Genomic DNA, 26892 nt, shown 5'->3' with positions numbered 1-26892 from the left:
TGGGCAAAAATGGCTGGATGCACATCTGCACTAACTTAACAGTCCATAATGTGTTTTTACCAACTTGAACTCTGCACTGGGTATTATTGTTGGGTGTGATCTCTAGCTTGAACTCCTACAGCCTTTCCTCCCTGAACGTAGCTTTATTAAAGCTAATTTATTACTTTACCCATTCACCCTGCAAATTGTATCTCATTGGCTAGTTTTAATATTTCCTCTTAAATAAGTCAGGCAGCAAACATAGAATATGCTTTCCTAATCTATGCTTTTCCTGATCTAATCTTCCTTTCACTTTTCAGCACAGAAAATCCGCCAGAAATCATCTAGATAAATCCTCATTCTGCAGCAGAGTTACATTATCCTTTTCTAGTCAACAAAAACAGTCTTCCCTATGTTTCTCCACCATCAGGTTAAAAGAAGCTATTAATTTCTTTACTTTTGTCTCAGAAGCACAGATTCCATCACTGTGATATATGTAACTACATTTCCAAAATGTAAGGTAATTAGAATACAAATAATATAATGGAATACCTCTACTAGTTCATATTTTGTAATGTGAGTAGATAGCTTTCTTTTTCCTAAATATTTATATACACGCAAACAAAACTATAAAATAGAAAGTAACTCTAAGTGATTTTGATGAGCACAATTTTTGTTTCTCTGATTCTTGACAAGTGTAATGTAGATTTAAGCAAAAAATTGCCTGTCCTGGAGACCATTAAGTATGCCAGTCTGCAAGGTGAAGACAACATTCAGTTTGATAGGAAACCTTCACATACCTGCAGTATGAGAGACTGTACACTGACCTAAAAGCACATTTCACTTTTTGGAGCTTTACTAAACCCACTGGATTTTTTAGCTCTAGAGGTCAAGTTTGGTTTGATCTGAATCTCCAGCTTCCTGGAGCTGTTCTTTTTTTCCTGACGGAAATAGAGGTTTTAAAAAATCGTGTGCAGGGGGAAAGTGGACGGAAAGTGTTTAAATAAAAGAAGACACTGCCTGCAATTAAAAAGCGTGAGTGAATATTGCCAACTACATGCGGAAGTCATGCAGCTGAGACACTAACTGGATCCTGCATTCCTTGAGCAAAATACACTTTACTGGGAGTCTTAAGCAAGTAAAGAATGCAGTTTTGAATCCAAAATTCATATTATTCCAGATGTGGGTGGGGGAAATACATATTTACTTACAAAACTGAAAAATCTTGATGCTATGCTGCCAGTCTGTTCTGTTTCTTGCTCTCCTCTCTCCTCTTGTTCTTCTGTCTGTCTCTCCCTTCAGCCACAAGCTTCTTTTTTAGCTCTGGCTTCCTACCTTCCTATCTTCTCAAGCTTCAGGTATTGCATGAACACACTGTGCATTTGTCACCACTATGCAGGCTTTGTGTGTGGCCTTGTATCTATTTCCTTCTTCTATCTATGGATTTTCTGTGAAGTTGGGATGTCTGTGGAATAGAGGCAGTATCTTTCCCGCATGTTTGCAGAGCCCAGTGTCCAATTAAGATGAAACAAATCTATGCTCCTTATTGCCAGAATGTACTAGAATTCTTCCTGTAGTTCAGTTCATCATTCTTCTCTATGCATTTCTGGTGTGTACCTGCTGTTTTTCCTAAGAGGAGCCAAGACATTAATTCCCAAGCCCTACCAGAGCTTCTGACAGTTGCTCATTTAGCCTGAGGTGTGAATGTACATGTTTTGGGATTCTTCACCAGTCAATAGAGGCTTCTCCAGAGGGAAACTGTAATTCACATAAGAAGTAAACAGTTGTTCTAGAGATGCTCTGCTCCCTCCATGAACAACCAGGATTTTGTCTTGCTTAGACACAACCTCTAGCCTGCATGTTGGTTAGAAGGCTCAAGTTGGATCAAGGCCTGAATTATGTGATCACCTGGTTTAGAATTAGGAAAAAATCTTTGTCTTTTAGCCCAATACTTCATGCTCTGGCAAAGCCTTTTGAAGCCAAGACAATTGAATTCAACATCTACTCTCTAACTGGAAACGTTTGAGTCAAAACAGCCTTTCTTGATTGTTACACTAATGCTCATCACAATGGAAGAACTTGCTGATGGCTATGGCTATTGCTGCAAAGCTCGAGTGCCCAGAAAACTTCACGCAGTGTAGGTTTTGTGATCCTGCCAAGTTAGAGCCTACCTAGGAAGAAATAATTAAGCGGTGTTGTTTTATGTTCCACATGAATTTTGAAATTGGTTTGCCCCTGGTGCTGCTGGGCTTAACTGTGCAAAAAATCCCACCCACCTCTCACATCAGCAGTCTCTTAAGATGTCTGTTTATGTTTAACCTAAAGTCTAAAACAAAAAACCAGTGATGCTCAAAATACCTTTCCTACGAGATATTCAGGGAAATGGTAACTTATTGTTTGAAGAAGAAAAGTGCCCCTGACCTCAACAGAAATGAGAGATCTCAATTCTAACATTGCTTTAGCTACCACTCACACCTGGAGCAATGTGATGTGGCATCCAGTTTCTGTCACTGAAATCTCTTAGAGTTATTGGATTCATCTGCATATACAGCTCTGAGGGTATTCACCACCTCTTTGCTGATGGTGGAGTTTCCTGATCGTTTTCTTGAGGCTCAAGGTTTGAATTTATAAAATCACAAGGATGAACCTGTTCAAAGCTCCCTTATTTACAATCATGTTTTTAACCTAGATCAGAGGAAAGACATTAACTTGTGTCCTCATTCTAGTATTATGACAAAGCATGAAAAAGAAAACAAATACCATTAAAGAATAGCACATTCTGACTAATGGGGAAAGAGATGGGTTTTAATTCTCCAGCTTAGCACATTGCTATGTCTTTAATAGATTATATCATACAGTTTTTATTCAATACTGCAGATGTTTTCTGAGCCACTTTTAATTCACCTTCACTCATACTCTGACACTAGATGAGCTGCAATAACTGAAAGGGGAGAAACATTTGCATGTCCAGTAGTACATCTAACTTTCAGTCCAGGTTAGAACAATGTTTTAAGCACCCCTACTGAAAGAACCATGTTTGGGTCGTTTTGTCAGGCATCCAGTCTGTCTCCATAAGCCAACATGTGACCATTACCATGTATCTGTGAAAGTGGACTAACAGCTGTTTAATACAGCTAGTATAAAGTGAGGAGATGGAGGGGGTCTCCCCAGGGCTCCAGAAGAGCTGTAGATCATTTGGTCTGATCAAAACAGCTATTTGGTCTTACAATGAGAACTTGTACCCATGTATGGGAGGAAAGAAAAGTCTTATTTTTATTCACTTCCTGGATGATTTTCATTTTAGGAGAGTTGGACTTGCTTATATGTAAGAGAATAAATCTGCAGCTTAAAAAGTCATGAAAGGTGGCTTACACATGCTTTGAAACACGGAAACGAAGGAGCTCAGACATACATTAAAATGCACTCTGTCAAAAGTTCTCCTTATTGTGGGCATCCAGGGAATCAATGAATTTTTTTGACACGTAATTCATACTCAGTTCAAAATATTCAGTATGAGATCTACTCATATTGAGTTTTGACCAAATGCTAACTCCCCATGTAACATAGCCTGATGTGGTGACATGACTTCTCGCTTGCTTTCTAATTTGCACTGATTCCTAAAAATATCATCATGATTTTGAGCAAACATATGAGCATCAAAATTGCAAATAATGGGCAATTTGAAAATAGTAGACAAATAATATTATGGGACATGTAGGTGGCTTTCTGCTGTGTCTTGGCAAAACGGTATCTGGAATCCTAAGAATGACCTTCCTCCCAACATAGCTCTGTTACACAGGTAAGGTGCATGGAGACTTCCAAGAAGGGTGAAATCATACCCAGGAAAAGCTTGCTTTATGCTTTTGGGACAGTTAGGAGGGCAATAATAGGATCCCTCATTTGAGGGACATTCAGTAAAAGAAGTAATGCTTTCCTGAAGCAATGTAGAATAGTAAGGACCTGTTCCCTTAATTGATGAGGAGAAGGACCAGCAGAATAACAAGGGGGAAAAAAGCAAGCTGAATTGCCAAAGGAATTGCTGAGCTGCACTTGTGTCAGATCTATGTGTGGTCTACAGCAGGTATTATCAACTACATACTCTATTTGCAGGACTCCAGAGACTCATAGTAAGTACCACTAATGACAGCTGACTTGTCATATCCATGTAATTAGAGTGATAATTAGGGAGACTTCAGAGCAAGGGACAGTGATCAAGTAGAGCTCACTGACTTCTCATGGGATTTGGCAACCTAAGGGGCCTTTGTCCCTTTGAAAATAGCTGTATGTACTTGCTTTTGTAGGTGTTATGTCGTACCCATTCAGTCTCAGTCAATATTCTGTTTACATTTGCTAAGTTCTTCTAAAATTGCATGTTCTACAGTCCATTGTCTGCCTTACAGCTGAATCTCTTTTCACTCAAGTCTCAATTGATCCAAGGCCCGTAATTATTCTTTTGTGGTTAGTTGACATCTTTCAAATCAGGGTCAAATTTCTGCCTCTAAAATCTTGTCTGACTTGATTTTTGTGATAATGTTGACTCATGATTCTCCCATGTTTCAGCATTGCCTTTGGAGGATTTGTTTTTTCCTTGACCCCTTTGTTTGTACCCTTCATTTCTTACCCTCTTTCATCTAAAGCACAAGTTACCATCTTTATCAAATTCACTCTCAGGTTTTTCTCTCCTTCATATTTATCAAATTAAGATCACAGCCTGACTTTGACAATCTGCTTGTAGATGTCTGGCTTTCAGCCTATGTGCAACGTCATTAAACATGGTTTGTCGTCCTTGCTCTCCATATTCCTTCAGTCACTGGGACGCACAGCTCCTGCCTATCAGTTAGTACTTACACATAAGCTTTATGTTTGTCTCAAACCTCTCAAAGCTCTTCTCTCAATCTGTCATGTGTTAGGCAGAAGTTAACTTTTTATGTTAGATAGAGTCTTGTCAATGTAAACTGTAATGCTTACTATTGAAATTCTTGTCCAGATCTTCACCTTATGCCTCAAGTACTGAAACTTTTTTTTTTGTTTGGTGGCCTTGAAAAATACAATTTAATTCCCCTGTACAGTAATTTAGAAAGTCCTTGGAAAGTAATTTTTCTACAGTTTTAACTTTATGACAATATGAGTCATAACAATATGACCCATCTTAAATTCTTCCTCAGCTTCTGTATTTTAGCAAACAACTTGGATGTCTTGACTTTCATTCTTTATGGTTAATGCCTGCCTTAATTATCTTGTGTTTAATACTGAGAAGGTTGATTTCTTTCTCTGAAAGGTTTGTAACTTAAACAGGAGCTATTACTTGTGCCTGCATAGCTCAAGAGAAGCAGAGTCCAGATCTTAACAACCGGCCTTGGGTACTGGGACCTGGATGGCTGTGTTTACTGTGGCTGCACATCTGGATGAATATATTGGGCTTCTTAGCCAAGCAGACAGCCCAAAGAGAATATTGCACTAATTAATTTGTTCTGCTTCCAGTGTGAATTTAAGTCATTCAGAAGCAGCTCAGATATCTGTGGACAATGTTCTATTAGTACCGTGCAGACATTGAATCTATGGTTTTTTCCTGCACTCCTTCTTCTGTTTGGAAAAATACTGCTGTTAGCACCAGCAAAACTACTTTGTTGTTCTCCTTTAAACAGTTGTTTACTATGATATGGCCAGAAAAAAAAATCCCAAACAACAACAGCAATAATCCTTACAACTGCTGAACTAATAATGCACTAAGACAATCTTCTAAGCCGTTTAATGCTTGTCATATGGCTCCCCGGTGTATACGCCAGTCTGTCTATCTCAGATGGACCTTCTCTGCTTTACTACTGAAAAAATCACCACCACAAAAATGTGTGTAATGAAAACTGGACAAGATAGTTTCTTGTTTGTGTGGTAAGTACCACCAGTTCGAGCCTTGACAAAAGAGCTGGTACCCTTCATAAACCATCATTTTAAAGTCTCATTTTAAATTACTAGTAGAACATTTCAGAAAGAACCCATAAGAATTCCAGTAAATCATATGTTATAAAAGACACGTCTTCTTGAAAATACCTATTCCTGAATCTTTTAAAGTATTATTAATTGAAAAGTTTACTGTCCCCAAGTATATTTCATAAAGTTGATTTCTGAGTGATTCATTGCGTCCAACGTTGTTGAAAATGGTCCAGTTTAATTGAATGAGATGACATCTATGTTGGTAGAAATCCAGGATGTAAAGTTGTAATAAAAGCTGTACTAGAAGGAATCGTCTAAAGAATTATTAAGTGTTTTATATTTTATTTAAATCTGATTTTTTGAAAGTGGCATTTTCATATTCTTTCCCTAATTTACACCATAAAAAAGGGAATGTGTATATTGCCTGTCTACAGTGAAGACAAGTAGAATATTTAATAAGTCCTTTGCAGGCTAAAGGGGTATATGCCTACTGTGATTATGCTGTATACAGATTTTACAGTTTCTGCAAGACTATTAGCACACTTGAAGGAGACAGTAGCTTTTGAAATACCAAGCCAATTTCTGCCAAAAATACTGTCTTCTTAGGATCAGAAAACCACTGTTGCTGTTGTGTTCCTTCTTTCAGCCATAGACTGTACATGCCTAACAATGAGTTAAAGTTGAGAACAAATACATTTAACTGAGTTAGCTTATTACAATGTCTTGACTACGTTGATACTTCTGGGTGTAAACCAAAAATAACATATCCAAGTTGTTCGGAAAATTTATATTTCCTTACCAAAAACTATCTTGTGCTAGTTTTCATAGGCCTTGTTATCAAGTGTTCACTGTGTGGATTATTCTATGCTCCTTACTCGGGAGAAAGGAATCTTTGCCAGAATTAGGACTTCATGAGCAGGTCCTGTACATTACAAACCAGCACGTGGAAGGTCATTAGGAACTGTCTGAACCCTGCACAGAGGCTGACAATTCTTTTTCTCTCTCCTAGTATATTCTGCCAGCACCTGGGTTTTTTTAATGTATGTGAAACTTGTGTCTTTAGTACTGCCAAACTATGTACATTTCTGGTGTTCATGCTCCTGTCTGCCCTATTAGTGCCAATTTTATGAAAAATGGGTCACAGTCTGTACTAATTGACACTGGCTTAAAAAAAAAAATCGCACCAGGAAACTTTAAATAGTCTCATAAAATATTTGCCTAAACTATGCATGCAAATGTAGGCACAGTAGAATTAAAAGTTATTTGTATCCTAAATGATTTCTGGAAAGACTGGGACAGTTAAGGATGGAGCAATTTTAATTTTATCTTTTGATCCTTTAATAATTCTTTTTCCATAGTTATGATTGGAATTTGTAATGGCAGGGGAGATTCAACTGACAGATAACGTTTCACAGGTTTTACAGCTCTCCTAGAACAGAGTTGCAACTATTGGAGTTTATTCAGTGCCACAATGTTGAATTCATGGGATATTTTACTCCTGATGTCAGTAGGGCCTGGATTCTTGCCCTTGTGCTGTGGCTGCCCAAGATGGAATTCTATCCACTCTGCAGTAAAAGACAAACTTGCTGGTATCTTCAGTCAGAACAGAATTTCACACTTCAGGAGTAACTCCAAATTTCCACTTTGGTAGCAGATCTCCTTTAAGACTTACGTCCCACTTCCTTTCCCCACTGCAGCAGTGCACATTTGCCCCTGCACCACTGAAGCAGAAGAAATGAGAATGAGAACGTGGAAAAAATTTGTATTAGCAATACCTTAAAAAATTAATTCTCTGGGTTTTTTAATGTGTGTCATTTTAGCGAGCCACCTTATCCTAGATTCCAGAGACAGCTCTGTCCACACAACTTCTTTGTGGATGCAAAGTACGTACAATGTACTTTGCATCAGATTGGGAGCAGTAAACAGAGCTCATCAACTTGACTTGAGCTGGCTTTGCTGCCAAAGGCAGTGCTACACAGTTCCACAGCCTTCACGTGCGTAATAAGTAGCTTATACACAGAGGGAAAAGATGCTGTGTTCTTTTCGTGATATATGAAGAAGAAAGAGAAGTTGAAATTTTGGGTAAGAAGATGGTGTTAGTTGGGTTTTTCTTACTTACTACACTCCTTTGAAGATCATGAAGAACATAACCAAAGGTTAGAGAACTGTGGTCAAAAGTACTGAGAATATAGAACATAAAAACACGTATTAGATGTGATTTGATAGCGTAATTTCCTTAGGCACATGTGACTGCTGTCAGCCATTGCCCTCTATCATTTGAAGTCAATGACCACTTTCAGCCGTATGTGCAAGAGGATAGTTATCTTAAAGACACTGTCTTACAAGGTTTGTAAAAAAGCCTTGCAGTTAGCTAGAAGAGAAAGGAAAATAATTCTTTAGTAGAGGGAAAGGTTCTCAGCTCCACTACTGTCCTTCCTCTAGGTCAGCTCCAGTTCACGCTGTCTTTTGTCTGAGGCAGGTGCCACAGAGGAGGACCTGAGATCACTGCAGTGGGGAAGGAGATTTCAGGACCGAAAGACATACATCTTTACCAAACCAGACTCTATTAGTGGTGCTGCTCAGCCAAACGTTGTTTCCACATTAACAGCTACATCAGTTTTGTGCATGAGTGTAGCAGAAAGCCCACTAGCTTGGGATTCTCTGGCAAGGCAAAGAAACTGATTTTCATTGTGAGATAAAAATAAAACCATTTAAAAAGAAGAAAAGAAGTAACTTCCTAAACAGCTTGAAGGAAACAGGAGAAAAGACCTCCCTTTTTTTCTGCTTTCCTCTTTGCCGGATACAGGGCTTACAATACCCTGGAGCATAACACCTACAAATGAGTGGAATCTGATAACCCATTTTTAATTACTGCCTTTATCTGCACTTCTGTAAAACAAACAAATTAAAAAGCCTAAAGCTGGGCTTGCACAGGGAAAACCTAGGTGTTCATAGAACTGAATTCACCACACTTTTCTCTGCACTGTTTCTCTTTTCTTCATTCTGACTTTTGAATCTGCCCTGATGCCCTCATCTGACACAGCAACTACATCAGGGAGAGAGAAAACAGGATAGGCTTTCACTTTTGTCTGGCAGCACAAGCTTGCATTCTGTGCTTCGGAGGTTTTCAGAGGCTCTTTATTCCATGTAATGTTCCTGGAGTGGAGAAGCGTATCTTTTGTTCTTCCTTATAAAGGGATATTTTTATACACAAAGATATACAGTACACTGAATTACAAGAGTTTTTATGTATTGGATTGTGGGGCTTTAGCACAGAAATTTCTGATGATTCTTTAATTCCGCCTTACCCTAAGCATGTAACTTCAAAACCTTTAAAGCATAGATGAATCAAAGCCTCAGAAACCATCCAACACATCAACTAATTGTAGTGACATCAAAACCAAAATGAGACTCTTAATTTAAACAGGTTTCACTCCTAGCATGCTAAACACGCAGCCTGCGTATATGTGCTAAGCTGTATTATCTCAGTATACATATGTATGGCTTTATATACTTGCAAGTAGTTAAAATGAGGGAGGACAGACGTATGTCTTCCCTGCAAATAGAAATAATTCTTTTATGTTTAAGCACATCTCTTGTTGTTTAAACGTAGGTTCGACATTTTTGCTGTGACACTCTGTATGTCCAAAGTGACGAAGCCTGTATAGGTCTTATGATTCCTTTAATATCGTTTCCATATTAGATAGCCAGATGGTGGAGAGCGATAATACTCTGTACTAATCACTTAGGAAGTCTACAGAGTGGTGCTTTGAGATTTAGACCCTCAGCCACTGCCATCACTCCTTTGATGGAAAGCCGCAGATACTAGTCCAACCAATTGAATGTTTTTAAATATATCAACACTGAACAAATAATCTAAACAGGAAAAAGACTGACAAATACCATTCAGTGCTAATGAAGAGAGGGTTTTGTCCAAAGAAAATAATTGTGCTCACAAGGATCAGAGATCAACATGGTATTATGCAATAGTATTTATACACATCTAAAAAAATATTTTTGCTTTTTTTATAGCCATCACAAATAGAAGACACTTGCATTGCTGCTAAGTCACTTTCCCCCCCAAAAAAGAAAAAAGCCTAGGAGCAGAATCATTATCTCAATGAGTTCCTCAGTGTTTGATTTTTAATTCTGCACTGATCTTCTGCCAATTGTAGGGTTTCATAATTCCAGCAGATCAATCAGCACAAATCTTTTTTCCTACAGTAATATTCATTTATTTACAGGAATACTTTTTTGCTTATGTTTCTACCTTGGAAATACTTGGTTTCTTTTCTGAATGATGCATTGTTAGTCTGTGGGTACATTTTACAGGAATGAAATGTCAGATGTGCCCATTCCTAATGCAGTAGACTTTTTCATATGCTTACTGAGATTTCTACATAAAAAAAAGGGAAAGTATTTCTCTGTGAATTTTACTTTTATTGTTAAGCCTTTCATAAAAACCCATACTGCAGGCTCTACTCCAGGCTGGCAACCAGAGGCTCTGGAAAAAGAGACTGAGGCAGCACTGATCAGCACTCAAATATGATAAGCAAGCAGACTAAACATGTAAACAAAGTCCTGTGCTGAGTGCTTTGTTTTGGTAGCACCAATTGTCATTTCAGTAGAGGAACAAACAACCCACTTCAGGCTATCTGGTTTATTAATTGTAGAACACTTTAAACAGTAAAAAGTAAACAAAAAATAATGTTACGCTAAAAGGTTTGTAAGATATGTCTCAGAACTGGGCTGCTCTAGTAACAATTTTCAAACAGCAGCAATGTTTTACTCCAACTCTAGGGTAAAAGAAGCATCTTGTACAACGTTGTACTAGCGTTGCTAAGATGGCGGGCTTCATAGAAGTTCCCTCCCACCTATCCAGCATTATTTTTTCAGTGCTACTGAACAAATATTTACTCAGCATTTCTGAAAATCAGACTGTTTAATACCTGAGAACAGAAACTGTCATTATTTAAAAAATATTTGTGTTTCTTCTTAATTCAGTGTGTATTTTTCCTCTTACTATGCTTAGTGAAAGAATATATCAATGTTTTGGATGATGCTATTAAATTGCTAATTTTAATTAGATTTTTCCCTCCTATCCTAAATCCCCTACTCTGTATTACAGTATATGTATCACTGTAGATTCATTAGTTACATTACCATGCAATGTAGTATTTCGCGATGCTGCCCAGTCAGCCTGAAGCCAGAAAGCTTGATTTTAACCTTGAATGACTTCATGGGGTTATTCTTCATACACACTAATACATAAAAAAACAAACACTGGATCATAAATTGTATAAAACCAGCACTCAACACATAGTACTGTTACAGCATGCAGTTGTGAAATGTACATGGGAAATAAACAAAGCATTAAGGAATGTCTTTAAAATGAGGATGGAGCAGGCACACAGAGAGGAAGGACATGTAAACAAGTGGTGGAAAAGAACAGATGTGTGCTGTTTAGAAACACAGGCAACTTGCCCGAGGGAAGTTTGGATTATTGAGCTAACATGGCAAAGATACATAGTCTGTTCACATTTAAATCATAAGAGGGTTTGTGCATGTTGTGTGAAGAGTGTTCCCACTACTTCTCTAAAGTAGGTGGTTTCTTAATGTATGCCAGAGTCACACATAAAGCAAATTTGCAGTTCAGTGTGCCTAGGAATTTCCTCAGAAATGTTGGTAAATGCTGCATCTAATATAAAATTCAATAGAGATGCAAGTTACGGAAGCCTCTCTGAGACTGCTGCACAAAGTCAACCAAAAAAAATGCTTCAATAAGGGTAATAACTTCAACAGGAATTAATGGGTTTGATTCCACAGATACAGCATCCCCATACTAAACCTTTACATTTTTCAAAGAGTACAGAATACAGTTCAGTTCTGTCATTACTGCACACAGGTGGTCCTGGATATACTTTTTGTTTCTGAGGCCAGCTTCCCATGACACTTGTGCACCATAAAAATGTCCCAACTGTTGGAGTGGGAAGGGAAGAAGAAAGAGATAATGTCACCAAACACTCTGATGAAGTAGTCCAGGGATTCATAGACCACAAATCTCATTTTGACTTAACTTTTCCTGCCTTCACTGTAGTTACAATCCTGGTAAAAAAGTAAGCTGTACCAAAGAAGAAACTTAGAATTAGATCCACATTAGAAGAGAAGAAAGATACATCTCTTTGGTTCTATTTGAAGTCTGTTAATGAAAAGTGGTACATATGGCTCAGCAAGCCACCGGAGTACCTAGAGAAGGAGAGAATCTATTCTATAGAAAAAGCAGCAATTTGTTCATAGTGAAATTAGTGTTAGAGCTAAAGACTACAGCAATAGTCAGTAGTTTGCTGCCACAAAAATTAGTCGTCCATGTGACTCACTCAGGCTTATGCCATTTTACCAGTGTCAGAATATTCCCTATGCTTGTCCTTGCCACATTTTATCACTTTGCTGAAGCTTTAGCAGAGTAGAGACTGAATACAGGGTCTTGCAGCAGTCAGATAGGAAAAGGAAGAGAGGGAGGAGGTTACAGATGAGAGACGTGATGTCAAGTGAGGTGCAAGTTTTAAAAGGAAAAGGGGTGCCCCGACTGGGCCCTGAAAGAATGGACAGACATGACTTTCCCAGCAACTCCACGCATAGTATTTTCTCTTCTTAAAGAAGAACTTAGGCAATTTGTAATGTGTTTGTGAGATATGCAGAGCTGTTTGTGTGCATATCCACATGCGGTAAGCAGACATTTAGGAAGGCATTTGGTTACCCTTTCTCCCTGCATGGTTGCCCCGCTGTCCTTTCCACAGCACCCTATTACTCCTTGCTAGATCTTGCACTTTGCACCCCACTGCTTGGCTCTGGCCTTTCTTACCAAACAAGAGAAAACAAGCCAGTGCTGCCATCCTTCTGTAGGGCCTGCGGGTACGTTTTTGCTTTGGTGATGGCAACTGCCTGTGGGAGCTATGCACAGAGAGGCTGCCAACTGATGGGGTGGAAGGGTGAGGAGAGGGGCTGCCACAGCCTTAGGCACAGGAAGACCAGAAGTTTGAAAAGCCTAGAAAAGGACTCTTCCAATTTTCCTGATCTTGCTACAGTAACTCACCAACTGGCTCACCACAGAAAAGGGAAGGAAAAGAGACAATACAGTGGTGATGAGTAGCAAAAAGAGCAAACAAATGGTAAGATTAAAGGAACTCAGTGCATCCTTTAAATTGCTTCTCTTTTGAATTAGTCACAACTACTTTTGAACTGAGCCATGCTTGGCAGAAGACTACTAGTAGACCTTAAAAAACAGGGTGATTGAAGCCTTTGGGAGCAGGGAGTCTAAGGCTGTCAGGCTTCCTGTAGGATAGAGGCTTACAGATTTTATTTGAGAAAAGAAGAATAAGTAACACTGCTAGGCTGGAAGCCAAGCCACTAGAAAAGAGTTGTGGAGTAAAGGGGAATCCAGGCAAAGTCCCTGAACACCACCGCCTCCTGACAGATTTGTGAGAGGCTGCCGTTGTGCAAAGGAACGGCTGAATGCGCCGAGTGATACTTAACCTCCCTTTCCAAGCATGTGAAAAGCTGGCTATAAAGTATACATGCACTATGCTGTATAAAACTTTCCTGTGAAGAAAGCATAACACTATTTATACCTGTATTTTTATACCTGTACTAAACAAGCTTGACAGTTCATGAGATTACAAACCCGTGCTTGTCATGGGTTAAACTGCATAGGGTTTGTAAACAGTGCGTAAATATGCTCTGTGATACAGCAGAACGTCACTAATCCACGGTAATGCAGGGAAGCCCCAGTGCAGATTAGTGGGGTTTGTGGATTACAGACTGGGAGGGCATTTGAGGGGAAGTCAGCTGTGTCTCAGGGCAAACTCCTCACTCCACTCTGTAGCGCAGTGGAATGCTTGTAACTGGAAGGAGCTGCCAGGGGCACCTCCGCTCTGCTCGGCTCCAAAGGACATTACGAGCAATGCTGACGCTGCTATTGCTTCTTTTCAAAAGCTGTAGTAGGCCTGCTCCAAACAGGGAATTGCACTGTTGGTCCCCCTTGGATCAGTTTAAACACTTAGCACACACCTGCTGTGCAGACACTTCAAATCAAATTAAAGTGAAATTATTTGGTGCGTATGGATTTTGCAAGGAATTCTAACCTGCTCTGTGCACATCTTGCATGGACAAGTTTTACTCTGTATGTACAAGTCAGACCCTGAATGCAAAAGTTAATTTCTGAAAGTTTCTAGGCTAAATAGCAGTGATGTCAACAAATACATTGTTCCTGATTTATAGATTTATAGATTTAATGGCTGATTTACCCACACAAAAGACCATATCACTCCCTAATTCCCAATAATCTAAAATTACATACAGTAAAATAATTTTTCTTACTACCAGTGCAACCAGTCACATACATTTTTAACTGTGAAAGATGCTTTTACTTGTATAGAATACTTCTAAATTTCATATGGATAATAATCAAAGTTAGTGAATGATAAAATATCAATACAGCAGTCATGCTGATTAAACATTTTATTAATATATGCAGTAGTAAAAAATTTGAAATTGGATATTTGGGCCCAATATTGATATTCATTGTAATTTCTTCCTTCCAAGAAACAAAATGAATAATCCATATTGAAAAAAGAAGAGTGTGAAGCGTTTGGCTTTGTGTCAGGCAAATTTTACATTATCTGAAAATCAGGATATTCATTATTTTTTATGTAAGACATCACAGATGTCGCTTTTGTAATGCTAAAAAGTTACCTGAGGCAAAGACTTGAGATAGATGATTTTAAAGAGATCCGCTCTTTGTGAAGCACATTTTCCCCTCAGCAGTCTATAGGCTCCGACAATGGGTTAGTGCATTTTAAGTTTATTGACCTTTGTGAATACAGTACTTGAAAACTGCTAACAGGTTTCTTTGATAATCAATGCCAGTTGCAAAGCTGTTTGTTATCTATCCAATGTTTTTTCTTGAGCGTGATTATTAAAAAAGAAAATTACATCAGTGAAATTGAGAAGTTAAATTGATTAAAAAGGAAACATTAATTCCATTCTCCTTTGGAAAAGCAAAATGAAAAAGAGATGGATATTTTATCTGGATCTACATATCTGAACTACATATATCATAATGTAAGTTCACCACAGACCAAGATAGTTTCTAATAGTCAATCCTGAGAAAAGATTGTATGGAATTCTATGCCCATATGGTAGCAGGGAAAAAAATCAAGCTAATTTGCTTCTCCAACTTATTTTGGTGTAAGCTCACAAAAGTAAAGCAGTTGATTCACACTGCTGGCCATATTTCAGTGTAAAACATACAGGATAAAATAGAGGCCTCTTTGCTGTCAAGAGAGGTTGATTAATAGTGATAGGGTGAAGCCAGATTTTGACCTTGGTTTTTTTTGTCACGATTAAGAGTCTTACATGGAATACTAAGAATTAGGAACTTCAACATAAGTACCAGTTTTTCTTTAAAACACGTTTTTCTGACATATTTTCTGACAGCAGCACATGAAGCCATTTCTTAAGCAGTTTGCTGTAAAGGTAGCTAAGCCTAACTGGCTGCATGGGAAATCTCTTGAGGGCAAAACTAGTTTCCAGTTCTGCAAACAGACATAAATATGGACTAGGTACCAAACTGTCTGAAGGACCAATCAATATAAATGTTAAAACCCAGTACAGGGTAACTTGTCCATAGACAGGTTCCCGAATCAACTGCGGTTGTAATATAGATGGGGCCCCACAAGCTATTCAAAGAAAACATTGTAAAAGCTGCTTGCCATTTAATGATTGCATTAACACCATTATCTACTATCTAATCAATGCTGTGATTGACAACTTTGCAAATCAGATTAGCTTTCAGTCTGCCTATGAGTATAGCGTGGCGAGGAATGGAAAATTGTGTGGGCACCAATTTGTGGAAAATGAAAAACATTCAAAGGTATGAAACAGAAAATCACTGATATTGCAGATTACTTGTAACAACTGTACCCCAACATATACAAAGATCACTCCTGTGATTTTATTCACATCTTGCATAGCATCACTCCAATGTTGCTTGCATACAGTGAGGGGAAGTTCCCACCCAATGACATCATAGTTTGTCTTTGGCTACAGCCAGCTACATATTTTTAAAGAGGTCCTGTTTGTTCCATAACTGAACTCTTCACCTTTTGATTATATATTTTGGTGGGGGGTTAAAAGGAAAAAGCCTGCTAGTAAATTTACTTGAACTTGGCATTCACAGTCTTAGATTTGGGTGGGCTGCATTCTCTCCTCCGGTTACACCCTACCTGAAATCCTTGTATGTTAAATCACTTGACTAGTTCAGTCTTAATGATTGGGTCATACTCTGGGAAGCAAGTTCAGAGATAGTGGAAATGTGTGCTTACAAAAACACACATAATTGTAGAAATATATGTGGATAAACTAAGAGGGGAACACTGAGACTGTGGAAAGAAAAAACCCCACAGTTATTTGGAAGAAAAAATTATCTCTTAGTTGTGATGAAGTGTCACAAAACACGCATTATGTGCTACCCTTCCAGTGACACATTTTTATGAAGAAAAATGCCTCCCCCCTCCCTCCCTCCCTGCTAATCAGGAAACTTTTAAGAATTTTTACATCTTAACACCAACCTTAATATTCCAGCTGCTACAAATGCATTCCCTATTAAAGACATGTATGAGGAAAAGATATTTCTGTAAATATCCGGATCTTCGTACCAGTGGAGTGAGCTATTGATAAGCATGAACTCTTGGAGAAGTTTTATGTCACAATCAAGTGAACTGGATTTACTATTACATTTACAGACACACAACTTCTGTGTTTTCCATAGTAGCAATCTCAAAGATAGGGTCAGCAGGCAATTTTCTAATGGTCTGAGGATAATTTATAGGATGAATAATGCTGCTTTCTTGCTTCCAGAGACTTGGAGGAGTAACCAGGAAAAGAAAAGTCAGGAATCTTATTTAAGCACTTAGAATGGGACAGATATAAGTATCTTAACTGCCTCATGTATGCACTGTCCTCACAGAGAAAGTGAAGGCCAGAACCACAGTTAGGAAAGACTAAATATTTTCTTAACATTACTTTTCCATTGGAGCAGTTTCTGTGGTTGGCCCTGTTTGTTCCACAAATGAAACCGGAGGTGATCCATGCCACCAGTACTCTGGCCTGGGAAAGCTTGCTTTAAAAGATCTTCAGCACATATCCCAAAGAAGAGAAGTAGAGTGGATGCTGGATATGTTTTTTATTTTGAAAAAGTTATAGCTTTCAGGAAACAGGCAAGTGGTTGGATATGGTATCAAATTTGTGGGTTTGCCCCTTTGCTAGAATTGTGAGAAGAAATGTGTAAGTACCATTGCTACTTGGGGATTTCTGGTGGTTGTTTTTTAGGCAGCGGGGGGGTTGCTGATTTGATTTTGTGCCTATGTTGTGAATTCCTATCTTTTTTGCCATTGTAAAGTTTCAAAACCTAGCAGGAAAATAGTCAGTGAGTGTTAGAAACTTAGAATTTTTGGTAAGTAAAGCAATCTTCTGTTCAAAACTCTTGCAGAAAATTGACTTCATTCCTTTACAAGTATTCTGGTCTCTATTGAAGCAGTGGTGCCAAGGCTCCCACTCAGTCGTGGGGTTAACATGGAACTCATCTAATTAACCGATGTCCTCTTCTCTTGTTGTGTGGTCTGTCACACTGCAATAGGCAATGTCCAAAGCATTCTTAGTGAATGGTTCAGCTTCCTACCACAGGACACTGTGATACAAGAACTTATTCAAATAATCCTGGTGAGTCTGTTTCTACAAGGTGTTTAGTGATTTATACTGAGTTACAATCAGCCTCAGTTTCTTCGATCTTTGCTAAGTGGCAAGGTTTCCCACAGCTGGATCTCAGGCTCTTTAGCTGTGTCATTCTAGGAATATGTACAGTAAACACTACAATGGTGATGTAAATATTAATTTTACCATTGAGGATAATGGGACCAGGGTGGGACCTTAGCCTATTTGGCACAGCTGTCATGAGGCTCCAATATAAATAAAAAACATCCCTCCCAGCCTACATTTTCCCAATTCTATTTATCAGCCCCATTAAAATGCCTTTCAAATGTGATAATTATCCATAGCTTTTTTAAGCTAAGTGAGAGCCCTCTCTTACACAGCTTGGTGAAGACACAAGCTCTCTCCAACTGGAGTCCAGAATCTTTCATCACTGCTAAGTATATTAGAACCAGAAACATTTTAGACATATTACCAGAGATTGTATAGGAATTGAGAATTATCAGCTTTGCAACTGAAATCTCAGATATGGAAAAATCATGTTTTTAGTAAGTTAAAAAAGATACACATCCTTTGCTTCAGTTAAGATGCCTCTGGAGTCTCCGTTGGTTGGTGTGGTGCAGCTATGAAATAAGTAACTTATTTTCTTTCTTAATGGCTTTCATCCTCTACTTTTTTACCACACAATCATGGTTCAACTACATTTCTTTAGGCGTAACTGATTTTGAGCCCTAGTTGGCCTGCCAGGTTGGATCTTTCCATCTGTTGTGGATGTTTGCTCTACAAACAAAATCTAGGTCTTCAGCAACACTTGCCACTTACCCATGCCAATATTTGTTATCCGCTTGACTACCCAGTCGGTAGTGATGCCAAGCAGCAACATCAAGGGAGCACAGGCTTTTCACATCAGTAGTCACTTTGAACTACTAGTCGTTTTTTGCTGTTCAGGGGAATTTATGTTGTGGCTTTGATTTTGACACTTAACAATACTACAGAATCAAACAAATGGGCAATCTAAAGACAAAAGAAAAGTATAACTTATGGGTATTAATTTCACAACCAACATGGTATATTTCCCATGTGATTCTCTCTTCCCATCCCTGTCTTCCCCCAGTCCCCCCCACCCCTTCTCTCTAGCTGAATGAAAAGTTTAAATTCATTGTGTTTATCTTACATCACATACTGCTTATCTTCTACATTTTTTGTTATTTTTCTTTAACACTCCAAACTCCACAACTTCTATTGCTATAAAAGGTGCAAAGGCCCTTAAGGTGTGCCTTTTCTTCCAGAGATAAAACCAGGCTTCTTTTCTTTAATGATATGTCCAACAGTGCACATCTACAGAGACATGTCCTAACTTGAGGCCAACCCTTAAGCCAGTACAGCAGTAACCAAGAAGAATCTTAGCAATTCAGAAGATGCGGTGATAGGAATGAGTCCTTTAACCAGTAGTGTCTGCAAGATCAGAATCTTACTAATTCCAACCCCCCACAATTACATTTATCAGCTTATAATCACCATGTAAGAGCTGTCAGAGTGGGATTGCTGCATTTGTCCTCCCTGTCAGCACCACAGCTGGGGTGTGAGAAAACTCATGCCTTCACACTGCACCAATATAACTTGTCTCTTGTTTTGAGCTGTATCTGATGTGTCGAAATCTGGGGCCAGAGAGAATCTGCTGCACTGTTCCACTGCCAGAAGCACAAAGCGGAATCACACATTAAAAAGTACCCAATTGGAAGGGGCATTCCTTGACCAGCAATCAAATGTAGTGGCAGCATCCACTCCTGTGATGCCAAAGGGTATCTTTCACATCATTCATGTGCATAAATTGTGTAACCTTGAGCTCCAGATGCTGCATACAAATGATATTACTGGGCACATGAAGTCTCCTGTGACAACAGGTTGAAAATATTGTCCATAAGTGTCTTCATCAATTATGCAGTTTTCTCACAGTAAAATTGCAGGTACAATGATCTTCTTTTCCTACTGCACATTTTTATGCTGTAGCACATTTTCTGTTAATTATGGAAGATATTTTCAGCCACTAATCCAATGCCTTGGAACCTTGCTGAACGCCAGTAGACTTGCCAGCAAACTAACCTCTGGGCAAAAAAGAAAATACATTTCCTTTCCAGAAAGCAGCTTCTAGGAGAAGCTTGTTCCCATCTATAAGAAAATTTTATGGAAGAAGGAGAGACATTTTTTCAGGACCCATTTCCAGACCACTCAGGAATTTACTCATTAAAAACCACAATGATGTTGCTGAGTAACTGAAGTTAGTCACTAAATATAACTAACTAAATGTAACTAAAGCAGTTATATTATTTTACCAGGAATAGATTAGGCTAGATTTTCTTGTGTTTACTTCAGCCATTTCTGGGATCTTTTCTTCATTCCTATTTTCTTCAAAATATCTAAAAAGGAGACATCTTTACATACAAGAAGGCATCATGAGTATTTTTCCTTATGTCTTGTTTTCTGTTAACATCAGAGAGTTTATAATTAGATATGGTATTTTTTCCTTATTTTCTTCTCTAACAGACACTGCTCATAGTTGTGCCACCAGATTAATGTGGAGACTACAGGATGAACATTATAGAAGTGTCATTTAGGTAATGCCAAGAAGCAAAGTGGCGCAAGAGTTGTGCAAACAGCCATTTTGACTACAGATTTATAGACAGCAGCTCCTACACTGCAGCCTTTCTATCTGTTAAACAGTGCGGAGGTTGTATCAGCACTTTAAAGAAATTTTGCATATTCAGTGCAACAACAGATTGGTAACAGTTCTTATCACTGTGGCACCTACACAAAATTTAGATACAAACTCAGAGGAGTGGAAAGGGGATCGACAAAAATATTTGAAACTACATTAATGGCTTTTCTCTAGTGCTAGTACAGCAGAGTACATGTCCCAAAAATGTTGTTTTTTCCACCTGAATATGAGGAAAACCTTTACTGTGAGGGTGGTTGTGGAATTTCCCTCAATGGATATTCAAGAAATATCCTGTGCAATGTGCTCTAGGATGACCCTGCTAACCAGGGAGGTTGGATCAGATGACCCACTGTGGTCCCTTCGAACTTCACCCATTCTTTGAAAATCAGAGGACTATGAAAATCACCACCTGACATGCTGCATACAGAATGACACAGACTTCATTTAGTCACCCAGATGTTTCATTACTCTGCTTAAGAAATTGTCTACATCCTTCTCCTCTTTAGGACCTGTTTGTCCCACAATAAGAGTTCAGGAAAAGCACACACCAAAAAATGCATTACATTTTATTTTGTTTAAAGAAAAGCAACATAGATTTTTAATTTAATGAAACTGTGAGGCCATTTACTTTTCCAAAACTGCAGATCAGAGAAACAAAGTTTGTCATAAGGCAGAAGATTTCTCCAGAAAACAAATGGCCTAAAACCAGTGTGAGAAGAAACACGGATGTAAATAAAGCTCTGGGATTCTGAGCAGAGAGTCTTGCTGAGGAAAGAGGAAGAAAGCAGTTCCTTTGAAGCCTTCCTGAATTTTCTAATCTAGGGAAAGTTCATTGCAGGCATTTCCACTGGTTTTAGCAACACTGGAAACCTTAATGAAGACAAGATTGTTGCAGGGGCAGTTGGTTTTAGTACTGTGTCAATTACATTTGCTCAGCCCAATGGTATCAAATACTGGCAGCCACACAAGTACTGGCAATGACAGCAGCTGGGATGGTGCAAACTTAGGAAGCCTCTGAAAGCAGCAGAGACCAAGTGTCTCCTGTTGCACCCGTAAGTTAAGTCTTTTACAGTATAGTTACTGTTTTTAGACATGCATGGGAAGCTGCTGTATTATTTTCTGGAGAAACTGGCACATATTCTACTATCGTTCTTCATGCTTAGTGATATTAGAGCATCTGAGGAATGAATGAGGAAAGATCAGACACAGAGTTTTAGAGTCTGTTCTGCATATGGAAAGTATCTAGAGGTAAAACCCTAACCCATTAGTGCTGTGGTAATTGTAGCATCTGCTGTATCAAGTTAAAAAATGCAGTGACTGGTTTTCCCGAAAAAGAAAAATGATACTCCATCTCCTCTTTGAGAGAGTCAAAGGCTTTTTTAATGCTGTTTTTGAATTTGGAGCAAGAGATACTAAAAATAATTCATCACCTTTATTTAAATTATGCAATGTAATACATAAAACATGAAGATTACAACATCAAGCAGTATAGCTGGAACAAATTAAAACTGCTTGTGCATATGCATTATCATTCCTTCTTTTAATTACTGGTCCCTAACCTCTTTCAGTGGATGTAGAATGAACAATATGGAATTAAACACAGATATCTAATAGTGTCTGCTCTCTATTCATTGCCAACTCATTGCTTCTCAGTGCTTATATTAATTTCCTTTAAGAGCACTCCTATGAGCTGCATGGTTGCATTTACTTCTGAAGCAGTAAGATTAAAAAAAAATATTAATCAGTGTCAAATAGGACTTGATTTCTTGATGTTGCGCATTACGAAATACATAGAATATTTATGGTGTATTGCCTGTTGGCTTATTTTTCACTAGTAAGCTACCCTAAACGAAACCTCAGCATTTTAGGATTGGCATTGTGAAAACACATCCCTCAACCTCTTCACAAAAAATCAGATTAAAACTATGTGTTACATGGCATCACACAAAGATTTTTGAGACAGAAAACTTGGTCTCTTACAATTTCTTCAGAATTCTGTAATGAACAGTCAGCAACCTCAGTCATGATCCTGTTCCCTGCCTTCTAATTTTCCTAGAAATTACACAGGGATTACATATAAAATGCTTCATTTTACTGTACAGCTCTGCTCCTAAGTAGAAAAGTCTATTCTGCGCACTGCAAAAAAAGGCATGGCATGCCTTCATGCATGAAGGTTAGGTGAGAAGCCTGAAGTTAACTTTAGGTTATAATGCACGAAAGGGATGAACTTGTACAAGCCACATATATCATGTGCTGGATTTTGCAAAATCAGTATGACTGCACACAATGTAAATAATTTTCGGTTTCCACAGCACTTCCAGGGCCTGCAGCCTGTGCAGCACAGCAGCTGCCATGAGGTTAGTCATATCCAGTCCTTTCAGCAGTCAGCATCCACACACACATCCCAACACCTTCGGCAAGTGAAAGTCAACCCCCACTAGAAAATTCAGGTTGAAAGGCCTCTCACTTAACCTCCTGCGCAACAGCAAGGCCAGCTGCGTGGTCAGTCCAGGTTGCTCAGGAGCGTCTGTTTAGGAGTGGAAATCCCTGAGGAACCCACTCCCACGGCCCAGCTGTCTGCAGCATGAATAACTTTTTCCTTACACCCAGCCTGACGCTCTCATTTCACCTCACTCCCGTTGTCCCTCAGCAGGACACTGAAGCCCCTGGCTGCCTCTTCTCGACCAGGTCCCCACGAGTGCTGATTCCTTCCGCAGGCCGCGGTAGTCCCGACCCTCCACCTCCCTTCCCGCACGGGAGGGTCTCTCCGGCCCGTCCACCTCGGGGATCCCGCCGGGCTCCCGCTGGTGCAGCCGTTCCAACCGCGCGCGAGTGCCCGGGAGACGGCACCTGCAGAGGGCCGCGGAGAGCCGGGAGGAGTCACCGCCTCCCCTCCGCGCCCGCGCAGCTCGCGGTGCCGCAAGCGCTCATTCCGCTTGGAGACACCGCGGGATAGCGGCACCGCACCGCGCCCACGGCCGGCGCCCTGCCCGGACTCGCCCGGGGCCATGGCTCGACAGCGGTGCTGCCGGACAGCGTCTCTCTGGTGCGATGCCCACGCTGCGGCGACGCTCCCGAAGCCCATCCCGGCCCCAGGCTACAGCCGCACCCCCGACGAGCAGCGGCCGCTGGAAACGGCCCAGGAAGAGCGGGCGGGGGCGAAACGCTTCCTGCGGAGATTGACGGCTGTGCCAGCCAATGGCGGCGCGGGGAGTGCAGGGGCGGGGCCAGGGCGGCCCGGCCGGGGAGGGCGCAGGGGCGGGGCGCGGGGGCGGGCGGGGCGCGGATTGGCCGGGGGGCGGGGCCGGCGGGGTTTTCTCCCGGGCTGGGCTGACGGCCGCGGCTGGGAACTTCGGGAGTGTGCGGGCGCCAGCGGCCGTTCGGGCGGCAGGTACCGGCGGGAGCGGAGCGGAGCGGAGCGGGATGGGATGGGATGGGATGGGATGGGATGGGATGGGACGGGACGGGACGGGACGGGAGCGGTCCCGGGGAAGCGCGACTTACTCCCGCAGTGGGGAACAGGGGATAGCAGGGAGGAGGGGGCTGGGCAATCGTAGCGCTGTGGGGGACTGGCGGTGCGCTGGCGGCCGATTTGCCCCATATCCGTCGCCGTTTTCCGTGATCCGTTCCGCTTGCCGCGGGATGCAGAGGCTGCGGGCGGGGCCGGCCCGGCTCATCGGGTAGAGCTGCCCCCTCCCTTCTTCCTTCCCTCCTTGTGTGCCGGCCCCGAGCGGCGGCGGCGGGGCGGGTGGACGGGGGCTGTCAGCGCCGGGGCCGGCAGGGGGCGGCAGCGGCCCCGAGGACGCGCGTCCGGGGGCGGCGGGGGCGAGCGGCTCCGAGCTGCAGCCCCTCCGCCCCGGGCGGGCAGCGGAGCGGCCGGGGGGGCTGGCTCCTCCCTCCTTTTCCCGCAGCCTTGGGCACTGGTCCCAGCGAGGCGAGACGTGCGGGGCCGCTCCTCGCCGCTCGGTTCCAAGTCCCCCGCGGGGCTGCCGGCACGGGCAGCGCCCCGCCCGCCGCCTCCGGCCGCCCCCCGCGCCACCGGGACCCGCAGCTCGGGGCACCCCGGCCGGCGCTGCGCGGGCTCCCGCGGTCACTGCCGTGCCCGCATCTACCGCGCTCTTGAATCCCCCGCCTCTGGTCTGGGGCCAGAAAGAGCGGGGTGTTTTTCCGCGAAAACCTGTCCCGATGGCTGTCGGTGCCCTTCCCGCACCCGTCGCCTGAATGCTGCGTGAGGAGAGGCGGTTTCCTAGTTTTTTTCCTCCCGGAGCACCACTCCTCTCCTTCTGATAACTTCATCTGTTTGCATCTTGGGCTGTTCCTTTCTTTCAGCTGTGAATTAGCTGCTGCAGAAAAATGAACTAAATAGGCCCCCGCACGGAGGCTGTTTATCAAGAATTAGATAGGGGGTGAAATCGAGGAAGACTTGAAATCCCTCATTTCTCTTCTCTTCAGGATTAGGGTAAAAATAAGTGTAGAATCCTCTCATATGCTTTGTGTCTGCTGTTTTAAAATAAGTCCTCCTTTCAAGATGTGATGACCTAGCCTCTGAGCATTATGCACTGCGATCTTTAAAAAAAAAAGATTTCTTATTTTTAAATTTTGGTCCAAAGTTCTTTTCCTATTATTGTTCTTTTGTAAGGCTTTGATTACAGTACTCTGAAGTATGAATGCACTCAAAAGAGCTATTAACACCGTGGTAACATTTTTTAGTGCAACATTCTTCCACAGGTAAAGATCCCACTGAGTTGAACTTAATCCCTTTTGATGTTAATAGTATTGTGCACACGTGTATGACTAGAAGGATCGCTGATTGACATAAATGGAGTTGTTTTGGGGGTTTGTCAGCTTAATGATTATGATTTCCACCTTCTGAAATAAATCACTGCCAGAGAACAAGTAATAGCCAGCTAGAATAAACTTAGGTTAAGGTGCTTTGATACCAGCAGTTAGGAAGTAGTTGATTTGGTATGTTTTTTACTTCTTGTAAAGCTGTCCAAGACCCATTTTTCATTAAAATTATATCTATATTTGTTTTAAAGCACATGTATTGATTTGCTTAGCTTTATGGCCTCCTTTTCTGTCTGCTGTCACGGGTGCTTCCAGAGTGTTAGTGAAATGCAACAAGCACGGGTCTACAAAACTTAGCCTTCAGCAAATTCTTGTAAACTTCCATCTGTCCAGTCCTGTAGAAGTTGAAATGAGAAAACGCTTCTTTAAGAGAGATTGTCTAAAAGAAAAGCTGCATCCTTTGGCATCGTGTCTTGAACAGCAGAAAAACCGAGTCCCTGAGCTGCAGAGCCAACCAGTTGTAGAACAGAAGCAGTTTCGTGGCACCCTGGGTTACGCAGGAGTGGCCCTGGAAGAGTATTCAGCAGAAGCATTCTGCTTCAGCTGCTGATCTCCCTTACAACAAGTTTCCATTTCTGCTGGCCATGCTGCTTTCTGTCTGCTGTTGACCTCTTGGTGGGAAGTTGAGCCACTTTCTGTTGCTTAAATTGCAACATTCTGCTGAGTTTCATTACCTTTGGGCTTAGAAAATGACTTTGCCTTCAGTTTTTTCAGAGGTTATGGATCTCAAAGTTTCTATCAACAGTTTGTACCTGTGGCAGATGAGCTTGCATTGTAAAAATACTGTTTAAATGGCATAGACAAGACTTTCAAAAACATACATATTCTCTCTGCATGTGCTGATAGTGGAGAAGAGGGGGAGTTCAAACTTTTTAACATCCAAGGCTGTGTGGAATAAACTTCCAGGCTTCGTTCATTTGGAAATAGACCTTTTGTTCTACTTTGATAATTTTCCAGTAACTGCAGTCAATTCATAAAAATTTTTTAGATTCAAGGAGCAACAAAGGTAACATTCTGAAGCTAGTTTGGCTTCTTGATGTCTTAGTGGGGTTTCAATGACAACACTGAAGAGCTCTCATTCAGAGAGGGTAACCTGAAGAATAATTGTATTACTTCTAGTAGCCAGTATGAATATTCTGAATCAGTTTGTGAGTGTTGATATAGGCAGAATATTCATTTTTCATGGGACCAGCTCCTGAGTCATGCCTTTAAAGATGAGGAATGTGGGTCGTAGGTGGAGAATGGAGAAGTGTCTGGGAAGTGCAGACATGTAAAGAAGGTATTGTGGGTCGTGATAAATAATTTAGGCATATGCTCTCTTTAAGTTGATGTTCCAAAAAATCAAGCTAGGTTTATAAGCAACACTTAAAATATATGGCAAGGTAAAATTTTTTTCTGTAGCTTGTGCTTGTGGGGTTCCTTTTTGAACTGACATTTCCTTTTGGCATTAATCTGGGAAGCATGTTTTAGTACAAAAGATTGATCTATTTAAGGATTAAAAAGGGAGGGAACAAAATAAAAGGATGGTAGGTATACCTGTAACATGGATGAGAGCTATGAAAGTATTTGCTGGCAGAAAAAGGATCTAAATGACTTACATTTTTAATAATTGTGTTTGTAATGTGTAGTGCTACTCTATTGAAAGAGGAAGT

General features: G+C 40.8%; 1 protein-coding gene across 2 annotated transcripts in view; it reads left to right on the top strand.

The window, feature by feature from the left end:
• The first annotated feature begins 23702 nt into the window (after nt 1-23702).
• EPB41L2 (erythrocyte membrane protein band 4.1 like 2) overlaps nt 23703-26892 on the top strand; it is a 108523-nt gene continuing 105333 nt past the window's right edge. The window contains exon 1 of one of the 2 annotated variants that reach the window (XM_048299721.1): nt 23703-23783. The gene's annotated coding sequence lies outside the window, so the exon portion shown is untranslated. The remainder of the gene's footprint in view (nt 23784-26892) is intronic. The other variant, XM_048299722.1, reaches the window with a different exon arrangement.

The sequence above is a fragment of the Corvus hawaiiensis genome, chromosome 3 (genome assembly GCF_020740725.1).
Source record: "Corvus hawaiiensis isolate bCorHaw1 chromosome 3, bCorHaw1.pri.cur, whole genome shotgun sequence".
NCBI lineage: Eukaryota > Metazoa > Chordata > Aves > Passeriformes > Corvidae > Corvus > Corvus hawaiiensis.
This window is presented reverse-complemented; position numbering and strand designations above follow the sequence as displayed.